The sequence below is a fragment of the Rhinopithecus bieti genome, unplaced genomic scaffold (assembly GCF_001698545.2).
Source record: "Rhinopithecus bieti isolate Rb0 unplaced genomic scaffold, ASM169854v2 scaffold_9373, whole genome shotgun sequence".
NCBI lineage: Eukaryota > Metazoa > Chordata > Mammalia > Primates > Cercopithecidae > Rhinopithecus > Rhinopithecus bieti.
In genome coordinates this window covers 1522113-1533304 of record NW_016806351.1, presented here as the reverse complement: position 1 = coordinate 1533304, position 11192 = coordinate 1522113, and positions in this window count along the sequence as shown.

The following is an 11192-nucleotide window of genomic DNA, read 5'->3' as shown; positions in this document are numbered from 1 at the left end:
CTCAAAGATTAAAGTTAAAAGATGCCCACTATTACTAACACTGGGTAGCTTAAACACATGCTAGAAAAAGAAGCTATCTGATAGTTTTGATAGTGATAAATTTTGTAAAAATGGCCCAGACTTAGTGCGATGGGAGAGAAACTTTAAGCAGAGATTGCTTTTGAACATACATTAGAGGATTAGGGGAGAGCACAAGCAATAATTCATACGCCACATGCAAGACATTAGAATTATTTTCTTGTTTCTGGAGTGCAAAGCTGGAGGCAGAATGTAGTCAGAGGTGACACTGGAGAGAGACTGACCAGCCACACTAAGTGGTAATTGGGTGATACTTATGAAGCTTAAAATTCATCCATAGGTAATATGCTGTCAATTATTATTTGTAATTTATTTTATTGGATTTTAAAAGCACCTATTTAATAAAATAATGTGTTTCTTGTAAAATGTTAAATAATAAAAAGATATGTATAGTCCATGTATACAATATTCACTAATTTATTTCCTTTTCCAAATGCCCACAACTATAATAATATAGTTTATTTCTTATACGTTTGTAAAATGTTCATTCAATTATACACAGTGTTTTCATAGGTTTATTGAGGTTGTGAAAGATAAATCTGGTTAACAATTCCAGAGGATGGGAAGTTAGTTTGAAAATAGAGATAAGAACTGCTTTCAAGTGAAATGGAATAGCTAAAGAAAGACCAAGGGTAAGAGTAAAATAATAAGTAAAATATTTACATAAAATTCAGGCATTTGAAGCCAAAGAACTATGGAGGCAATGGAACTTAAAGGATTAAGATATTAGAGACAGAAAAATCTAAGAGTTTATCTGCCTTCTGAAGCCTGTTTGACTCTGCGAATATGTCAATTCAAATTCTGGTAGAAGTCTGAGACCTTGGGATTGTAAGACTCATGAAACACAGCTGCTAAAACAATGCAACCAAGGAGCTGCAGGCAGGTACTGGAGGACCCAGGCCATGGCCAAATTTATCCACAAGAACAATTGTTAAATTCCGTAGTTATTAAGGAGAAGGAGGAAAAAATCTATACAGTTTTCACCTATGAAGGAGTAAATGGATGAGACTTGCCCTCACACATTAAACAACAATAAAAATGGAGAAAATAGATAAGACCATTGCTTTTAGATATTTGACAACCGGCAGGGCAGGAGTGATCTCTGAGAGGAGGACAACTATGAGATAAGCCCTCCCATCACCCTGGCTTTCTGCCTGGAGATAATTGCGTGGTCATGGCAAGAAAAGGAGAATTCAAGAGAGATTAGTAATTTTGGCAAGGTAAAGAGAAGTAAATTTCATTTAAAGGAGGGTGTGGCAACGGGAATTGTTGGGGCAGAGTACTGAAGAGAGCGATCAATGCCGGCAAACTTGAATCTGCTTAAAAGCCTCCTCTCTCTTTGTCTGAATATCAATCTCTACATTCATTAAGTTTAACTTTAGGAGGCCAAACCACAACGACAATGAAAAAGACAATGTCTGGGAAGCTGTAAGCTGGAAAATTCCCTGAGCACCCCCAGGGCTGTGAATCATTTTGATTTACTACACAGAGTAGGGAAATATTGTGGCATATTTAGGGTGCTTAGTAGATGCTTTCAAAGAGCTCCCATCATGTTACAGGGACTAAACTAAAGGAAAGACTACTCTAGACCCACTGTAAAAAAGATTTAACAAAAGCATGGAAAAGATCAAGCTGATCCACACATAGTACACCAATGTATGTGAAATAGGCTAAAAAAGAGGTTTTCTCATTATAATTATTAAAATGTAATATTTGTTGGTTCATGTTATTACTTGGTCCTGTAGTAGTTCAGACAAACAAATCCAGTAAAAATTTTTAAGTTAGAATGGAATTGGTTCACCTTAAAGCCTTGTTTATTTTAACTTCATCCGTATTTTATCCATTCTTCACTTATATTTTTCTTCCTTCAATCTAAGCAAAATCTATTTTCTCCAAAGATGAAAAATCCATTCTTGAAATATAAATTCACCACAGTTACATCTCTGTGCTTTTTTGTAAGCTTCTCTGTTATTTTCAGAATCACAAATATCAATTATAGCAGGGGTAGTAACAGCTGGTGATCTTACTGCTGTTGTCTCTATTGCTACTCTTGTGGGTTCTCTGGCCCTATTTTTCTAATCTCTAATCATGCAGTACTTTTGATGAATAATAATTAACAGATTGATGAATATATCAAAAGAGGTTAAACTTAGGGCAGTAGTAGGCAGTGCTTACTCCCACATTAGTTAATTTTCTCTTGAAATGAGATTCAGAGTGTACAATAAATGTAACTGAAATTATACTTCGATGTTATTTTTCAAATATAGTGTGACAAATTTGATTTCTGAAAGGTTAGAATGATTTGATATTTTAAAAGGTCAAAATATCATATTTTAGTTATTTTTTACAGCAGCAAATAAATGGTCATTACTTATTACTAAGTTTTCAAATCAAAGTTTGTTTTGGAGGGAAAGTGAAGGAGGAAGAATTGATTTTAAAGAATACCTACAATATATGAAAGATTTCTAATCTATTTCCTTATAAATAAGACTGGACGTTTTACTGGATATGAATGTTAAAACTCGGGATAATAAGGTAATGTACTTGCATGCATACTTTTTCTTAAGGAATCAAACAGTTTAATCAATTACTCATCCTGTTTTTGCTAACTTAGATGTTGCCTATAATAAAAAATCCATTTAATTCATTATCTTCTCTCAGTGAAATATTTTATTTGGGAAGTTAAAATATATATATTTGTACTTCACACAGGAATACAAATAGTGAGTGAGTCACACACTATGCGTGAGCCAGTTAAATGAAGGCAATATGATTAGTTATAATAAAACAGTGAAAGGAATGTAAGTAAAGGACCTAAGTTATGGTGAACATTTTATAAACGTGCATTACATTTTTTATCATCATCTTACAAACCTGAAAATAATTATTTTATGGTTGCAACCCAATAAGCTATACATGCTATAAACTTTAATCACTTTCAAATTGCATTAGAGGTATAAAATATCGATATGTTTAAGGATGTAAATATGGATACAAAGATAAACTGATTTCAGAAGAATACACAAATATATGTGAATATTGTGTACATTTCCTATTGAAAATAGGACATCACATTTCTTTTCTGTGTCAAAGTGGTTCTTAGTTAAAATACCAAAACACAATTTAGAGAAAAAATTTACCACCAAAACGCAATTTAGAGAAAAAAATGAATACTGTTTTTGATTTTTTAAATGGTGAAAAGGCAGCATACATAGCCTGCCATAATAATGATCCCACCATCTACTTTTTTATACATCTTATTCTATAACTTTATAAAACATTCTCAGAATCAATTCTGTCCAAGTTCTAGCCTTAATGTCATCCTTCTCTGTCAAATTAACCTCTTATCCTACTGCCTAGACATCAAAAAAGTCAAAATTACTAGCCAAGAAATGGAATGCTTCTTGAGTGACTGTGGAGGAAAATAAATTAGATGGGTCAAGTCAGTACTCTGTAGAGGAAAGGTTAATGAGAAGGGCTGAAAAAAAATGATTAACACTTTTATTGTATGTATATACTTTAGAATATTTGTTGAAAACTGAGACTCCTTCCAGGCAAAACATACGTTTGTAAATATCTAACAGCATTTTAAAGTTCACTGAGGCTATGGAAAATGGTTTCATTACCTGATGTCTCTGCTACATTTCCAGCTTCAAATTTTCCATGATGTAGAATTGAGTTATATTATTGTGACTAAGTGTTTTGTTTTCGTTCCTTCTGAATCAATGTTGATGTATCTTTCATTGCAGCCTTTATACTCTCTATTCCATGAAATACAAGAAGATAAGAGAAAACAAAATATAAACACTTCTGAACTAAGCCATTTCTATTTCTTTCCAGCTACTATGTTGTCATTTATTCAGTTATGTCTTTCCGGATGATTTATTTAACCTTATTTAAGTCATTTGAAGTTAAAATAACTCTTTATTTTACAATAGTAATGTACAATAATATTAACTCCAGATTGTTGAATGGTTACATCTTACCTAAATAATAAGAGACTTGGTGTTAAATGTAAATTGAGTAGTAAAAGCTAAGTTACAGAAGTCCAAAGGTTGGTATGGACTCGCTTGTCCCTGTAATGTTGATTTCTAAGTGACAAAACAAAACAAAACAAAACAAAACACCTCTGTAATTATTTTATCTTGAAATTAACTCTTAAAGTGCCACAGCCTGATCTTCTTTGTTATGGCAGAGTAGGATTAAAATGTGTTTCACTGTCAGCTATTTATTTGCTTGGCACACTTTCAAAAAATGGTTTGCATTTTGCTAGCATGACGGGATTTTTACTCCTGAGCTTTGCTTTAATTAAGAAATCTAGGCCGGGCATGGTGGCTCACACCGGTAATCCCAGCACTTTGGGAGGCTCAGGCAGGTGGATCACCTGAGGTCAGGAGTTCGAGACCAGCCTGGCCAACGTGGTGAAATCCTGCCTCTACTAAAAATACAAAAATTAGTCCGGCATGGTGGCACATGCCTGTAATCCCAGCTACTAGGGGAGCTGAGGCAGGAGGATCAGTTGAACCTGGGAGGTGGAGGTTGCAGTGAGCCGAGATTGCACCACTGCACTCCAGCCTGGACAACACAGTGAAATTCCACCTCAAAAAAAAAAAAAAAAAAAAAAATTCTGTTTCATAGTACTCTACTCTTCAAATTCTGCCATGGGTGCAACATTTGAATGTCACTAAAACTAGCATAAGACAATTGATTTTATCTTGGCTTTCAGATTGTGTTCACAGGTTTTAACAACTCCCAATCCCACCCCAGTAAAGTACCTTGCAAAAGATCTCATTTCAATTGCATTTATGCATCACTATTACCAATCAGTATATATTCTTTGAAGTTCCTGTGGACAAGATCAATACTATAACTGAGGCCAGTTTTCCACATGCCAAACTTTAATTGGAAATTTCAAGTGATGGCCAGTAACTCAGTATCTTTTATCTCACTGCATTGCAAGTAATAGTTCCAAAATTAGAACAACTTATTTGAATATCTTTAGTGACTAAATTGATCATGGTACATGTATCCATTAGTGAATTTTGTAGGTTAAGTTATACATTTAACCAACAAATATTTTGAGGTAAAGCTATATATATACTGTCTTAGAAATTCATTTACCTAATATGTTAAATTTAAAATTGAGGACTTTGATACTATTATTTTATAAGCAAAATTAGCATTTATACCTAGAAAGACATGTGGACATATGGACATCCACAGATTCACAAATAAAATATTTATCATTTGGGAAAGGCAAGAACGATTTACTAGCTTTACATTCAAAGGAAGCAATTGTAGTAAAACTGTTATAGTTAATTTTCTATTTTCCCACTCTTAATTTTCTAACTATATATCCAAGTACTAATGTTTTGAAACTATTAGACCTTATTCAGAGCACCAATAGAGGCCATTTTTATGTCTTCAAAAAAGAAAACAAAAGACTAATAATACATTTATTTCAGCAGAAATATTAAAATATTTGGTGCCCTGGTCTTAACATTAGTAGAAATTATTACATTTCTGAAACAAAGGCATGAATTAAATCAAGAGTCTATAAGAATAAAAATACTCACTCAAGCCTGTAATCCCAGCACTTTGGGAGGGCCGAGGCGGGTGGGATCACGAGTCAGGAGATCGAGACCCTCCTGGCTAACACGGTGAAACCCCTCTCTACTAAAAAATACAAAAAACTAGCCGGCGAGGTGGCGGCGGCATGTAGTCCCAGACTACTCGGAGGCTGAGGCGAGAGAATGGCGGAACCCCGGGAGGCGGAGCTGCAGTGAGCTGAGATCCGGCCACTGCACTCCAGCCTGGGCGACACAGGGAGGGACTCCGTCTCAAAAAAAAAAAAAAAAAAAAAATACTCAAATGTGGATTTTCGTAAAATCGGTTTCATGAATGATAAAGCAACTCTTTATTTTAATGTTGATACTTTCTTCTTTATAAAATATTTTATTGGAGATATTATTTTCACTGAGCCTTGACTTCCCAGGCTCAAGCAATCCTCCTGCCTCACCCTGCTGAATATGTTATGGGTTGTTAGGCATGAGCGAGGCTGGAGAGGGTTCTTCCCCACCCACTAGGAATGTCGGGTGGTGGTTTGGCAATTGTCACATTACCTCTTTAGAAGTGATAAATTGGCAGCCAGTCCTGATGATCCACACCTGTTGCACCTGCATTAATTGGTGGATGCAGATGTCAGGGAGAAGCAACTTCCTGGGCAGGTACATTAAGAGACAAAATGACGGAATGAGGAAGGGGGAAAAAGCCGCAAATGGGCATGCGCACAACTTCCTAAACACACTGAGCATGCTCACCTCCTGAGAGTAAGAAGGGCACTGAGCATGTAGGCAGCTCACAGGGAAGAATCATGGGAAAGAGGCCAGACTATGAAGTTTTAATATCAAGGTTAAACAGGGCACTTAACCTTGGTGCTCGCTTGGGTCTCTTCCAAGCATACTTTCCTTTTTTTCCTGTTCTAAAGCCTTTTTAAATAAACTTCCACTCCTGCTCTAAAAGTTGTCTCAGTCTTTTTTTGTGCCTTATGTCCCTCAGCTGAATTCTTTTTTCTGAGGAAGCAAGAACTGAGGTTGCTGCAGACCCATATGAATTCACCACCAGTAACTCGAATACCTTCCACCAGTAACAAGTAGCTGGGAACACAGGTGTGAGCCACCATGCTAGGCTAATTTATCTTATTTTTAGTAGAGATGGGGTCTGGCTATATTGCCCAGGTTGGTCTCAAACTCCTGGGTTCAAGCAATCTGCCTACCTTGGCCTCCCAAAGTGCTGGGGTTACAGGCATGAGCCACTGTGGTTGGCCAAATTCTTCTTTGATTCTCCACAGCTAGAGCAAAACTTAATCTAGGAAAATATTAACGTTTTAGAACATACTTTTAATTTCAATTAAAGCATGTGGTATATTTATTTTACATAGTAAAATACTTTCAAGCAATACATACATGAATTATTTAAGTCCTCTGTGCAAAATGAATGTAGATTATAAAATAGTTGCTAATTGTACCATTTTAAAGATAATTTCTAGACCTCTTTAGAAAAATTTTAGATACAAATAGTTAAAGTCATTGAAATGAATCTAATCTCTTGTTCTGTACCAGTAAATTTTGTCTCTATCGTTCCTATTAAATGATAAGTAGTAGGTGCTGAGCTTAAACATATGTTTTTATACTGTACTGAAAAAGGACCCAGAATGTGGGCTATGTATGAATGTATATCTAACTGCATTTCTGCTATTTACTTGTCTCTTGTCTCTGGTAATATAATTTACTTTTCTGGGATTAAGATCCTTGAGAAGAGAGTAAAGGATTACAACCCCTCAAATATTTCATAATTTTAAAGGAAATCCAACAAAAACTTAAAATCCTGCCTGAATAAATTTCCAATCAAATATGTTTGTATATATTTAGATAAGTTGTTCTCTACATAATTTTACAAAATAGCCTGAAAATGTAACTTCTCAGCAACTTTAATGAGCGGTATATTTTGTATAATCTTGAAGATTGAAGAACCAGATTGAATATAATTTATACTAAATTTTCTTCAAAGTAAAAGTCAACTTATAAGTGAAAGAAGTAAGACAAGGAAAGAAATCACACATAGAATGAGAAGGTTAAAATACGAAAAAGAGTAGAAAACATTTTTAGAGAAATTAGGCATCATTCTTTTAACTATCCAACGGGGTCACCTTGCCCACTGCCTAGAAAGAGACCATTTATCAAGACAGGGGAATTGCAATGGAGAAACAGCAATTCACGAAAAGCTGGCTGTGTGGGAGATCAGAGTTTTATTATTACTCAAATCAGTTTCCCCAAGCCTTCAGATATGGGAGTTTTTAAGGATAATTTGGCATGTAGGGGCTCAGGAAGTGGAGAGTGCTGATTGGTCAGGTTGGAGATGGAATCATTGCTGTCTTCTATTCCTGGGTGGGATCACAGAACTGGTTGACCCAGATTAACGGTCTGGGTGGTGTCAGCTGATCCACGGAGTGCAGGGTCTGCAAAACATCTCAAGCACTGATCTTAGGCTTTACAGTAGTAATGTTATCCACAGGAGCAATTTGGGTAGGTTCAGACTCTTTCAGCCAGAAGCTGCCTGACCCTTAAACCATAATTTCTAATCTTGTAGCTAATTTGTTAGTCCTACAAAGACAAACTAATCCCCAGGAAAGAAGGTGGACTTTTTGGAAAAGGGATATTATCATTTTTGTTTCAGAGTCAAATCATAAACTAAATTCTTTCCCAAGAGTAGTTCGACTATGTCCCCAAATGAACAAGGACAGTTTAAAGGGTAGAAGCAAGATGGAGTCAATTATGTCTGATCTCTTTCGCTATAATAATTTTCAATTTTGCAAAGGTAACTTCTTTCTCATCATAAAACTGTGCAACTAAATTAACTAAAGTTTTACATTAATAATCACTGTAGAAAACATGTTTTATTGTTTTTATGGAACAAGCTTCTCATTAGTTGTTTCAGGAAAGTTGAATAGGCTTTAATATCATTTATGAAAATTGTTAGTAAAATGCTTGGGGGTATATTTTTAAACTGGTAATTGAGGGAATAGTAATTAGTTTCAGCAGGAATCATAGTGTTTTAGCAACTTATTCTCATCCATGGAACTACCAGTGCTATTTCTGTCATTCTTCTCTATTACATACTGTCTGTCCTTCAGTTAAAGTAGCTATTAACTTTGATATTATATTCCAATGAAATTTTAATCACCTAATATCTTAGTTTAAATGATGTTTTTTAAAAAACAAAGAAAGTAAAAACTTATAATGGGTATAACTGAAAAGGGCCTGAAAGAACTTCTAGTCCAACCACTTAATTTTATTCACTATATCCAATCGTAGTGAAATCTTACAAATTCATTTTACCATTCACACACACTACCATATACTTTTCCATAATATTGTAAAAGAATAGTTAGCTATTGAAGGGAATTAAAATATTTTACCCCGAAATATATTTCTTTGACCTATGTTGAAACTGCTACCTCTTAGCTATGTCCTGGCAGAAGTGGTCCTGCAAAAGCTGTGTTAAGCGGGGAAAATTTGCATCTGTAGAGAATCTCCATGAATGCAGCCATGCCCCTGCCCCTTTCTATACCTTTCCAAAGATCCAGGAGGGATTGAAAGTCAGACGCTTTTACAAGTCTACAAAGAAACATTTATCATTTATTTTTTTCCGAGGTAGACTTCATCTATGTAACAAGGCCACCTTTGCTCGCTAAGCTTCTTCTCTCTCCCATAAACCATTTTACAAGGATTTAAGCCCACATTTTTTTTTTTTTCCTGTAACTTCAAAATGGTACATTTCTGTAACTCATTGGGAAGTGGGGTTTTCATTCTGAAGATTCTCATTTAAATGTGTTAAAAATATGTTGCATGCCTTTACTCCTAGTAATCAATCTGCCTCATATCAGTGATTTTTAGGGAAAATTTATGGGGCCAAGAGCCTATGTCCCACACACTATCAAAATGGAAATGTAATAGTAGTAGTGTATTTCCAAAAAATATGTACCTATAAATTGTTCTGAGATATAGCCTGGGATTGGGGGTTGGGATAGGGAAGAGAATAAACAAAACTATCTGGGTATTTTTGGATAGAAGGAAAATTACGTGATTTTTTCATGCTTCACTGCAGAATTGATTCTTTGCAGATTATGGAACTAACATTGGAATTTCTCTTAACTTAATGACCCTGTAAATTTGGATGTACTTTGGGGGAAATGGATATATTCTTATATAAATTCATTTTCATATATTTGTATAAAATAAATATTCTAATATTTGAGACCTCAAATAATTTTTATGCCTCTGAATTGAGTCATGGCCCTCTCTCATGTGAAATAGCAATGATGCCAACCACTCTATAAGGTAGCCATAAAGAAAAAAATGAAATAAAAAGCTATTCAAGTAAAAGGCTTTATGATGATGATAATTTTCATATTTTAAAGATAATCCAACATATAAACACTTAAGATTCTATGAAAAATTATTAAATTGTGTACCTTCTGATTTTGTTCTGCCTTTCTTAGAAATAGACATTTGATTTTCCAGAAATACTGAGGCAGAACAGCAAAACAAATCTTTCTGTTTTTAATTATAAAGATGTTTCTTCTCTGCAAACATAACCAAATGCAGGTTCAGCTGTTCACCGCTTGCAAAATCAAATAATAGGGATGGGGTATAATAGAAGGAAAGTGACTTTATTTTCCAAAGCTTGCAGTAGAGAAGTGGTTTGGCACCTACTTTAATAAAACTGCTTCAAAATTCTCAGGCAAAATCCCAAGATTTAAGAAGGGGAAGTATGGTGTGGAGGGCATGCAGTGGAGCAAAGCAGTGGAGCTCTGTAACGTGTTCAGATGACTTATCTTGAGTTATTGCCCCATCTGGTGAATGGGCTGGTGCCATCTCAGGCTTTACTGTGTGGTAAATTAGCTATAGCCTTGAAGTAATCTCCTGGTGGGGGAGAATTTCATAGGCACCTGGATTGTCTAAAGATTCAGTCTCTGAAACTTCTTTAAGCACACATAATTAGATAAGCTAGTCATTCAAGGGAGTGTGCCTAGTGGAAAGTAGGAGAGTAAAGGTTAGGAACTTTACCTATAGGGAAGACAGTGACTTAAATTTTACATAATACGCCTTGCCTTGGTTTAGATCTAAGTCTGTGACTTTGAGATGTGAACTTTTTACTTTGTTTCACCTAAGTCATGTCTTTGGAGATGCAAATTTCGAGTTGCCTAGTCAACAATTGTTTAGAACATAGAATGGATAATCAAGAGATTAATAGTCTAACAGAGCAGGTAAAAGTTTTGAAAATAGGCAAATGAAAAATCTTAAATCTATAAGACCTGCCTCTGTCTATGGGCCTGTCATTTCTATATGTTTATATGTGTCATGTGGAAATGATATTTCACTATCAAATTTTATGAAAGAACTTTAATTAATTGGTTTAAAGAACAGTAAGCAATTAGAACTAATAGAATCTAGCTCAGATGCCTTTTAGTTCACATGACTTCAGTTATCTTTGGTAAGAGTAATTTAGTCTCAAAATTATCTCTATTAATTTAAAACCTTTAAGCTATGTTA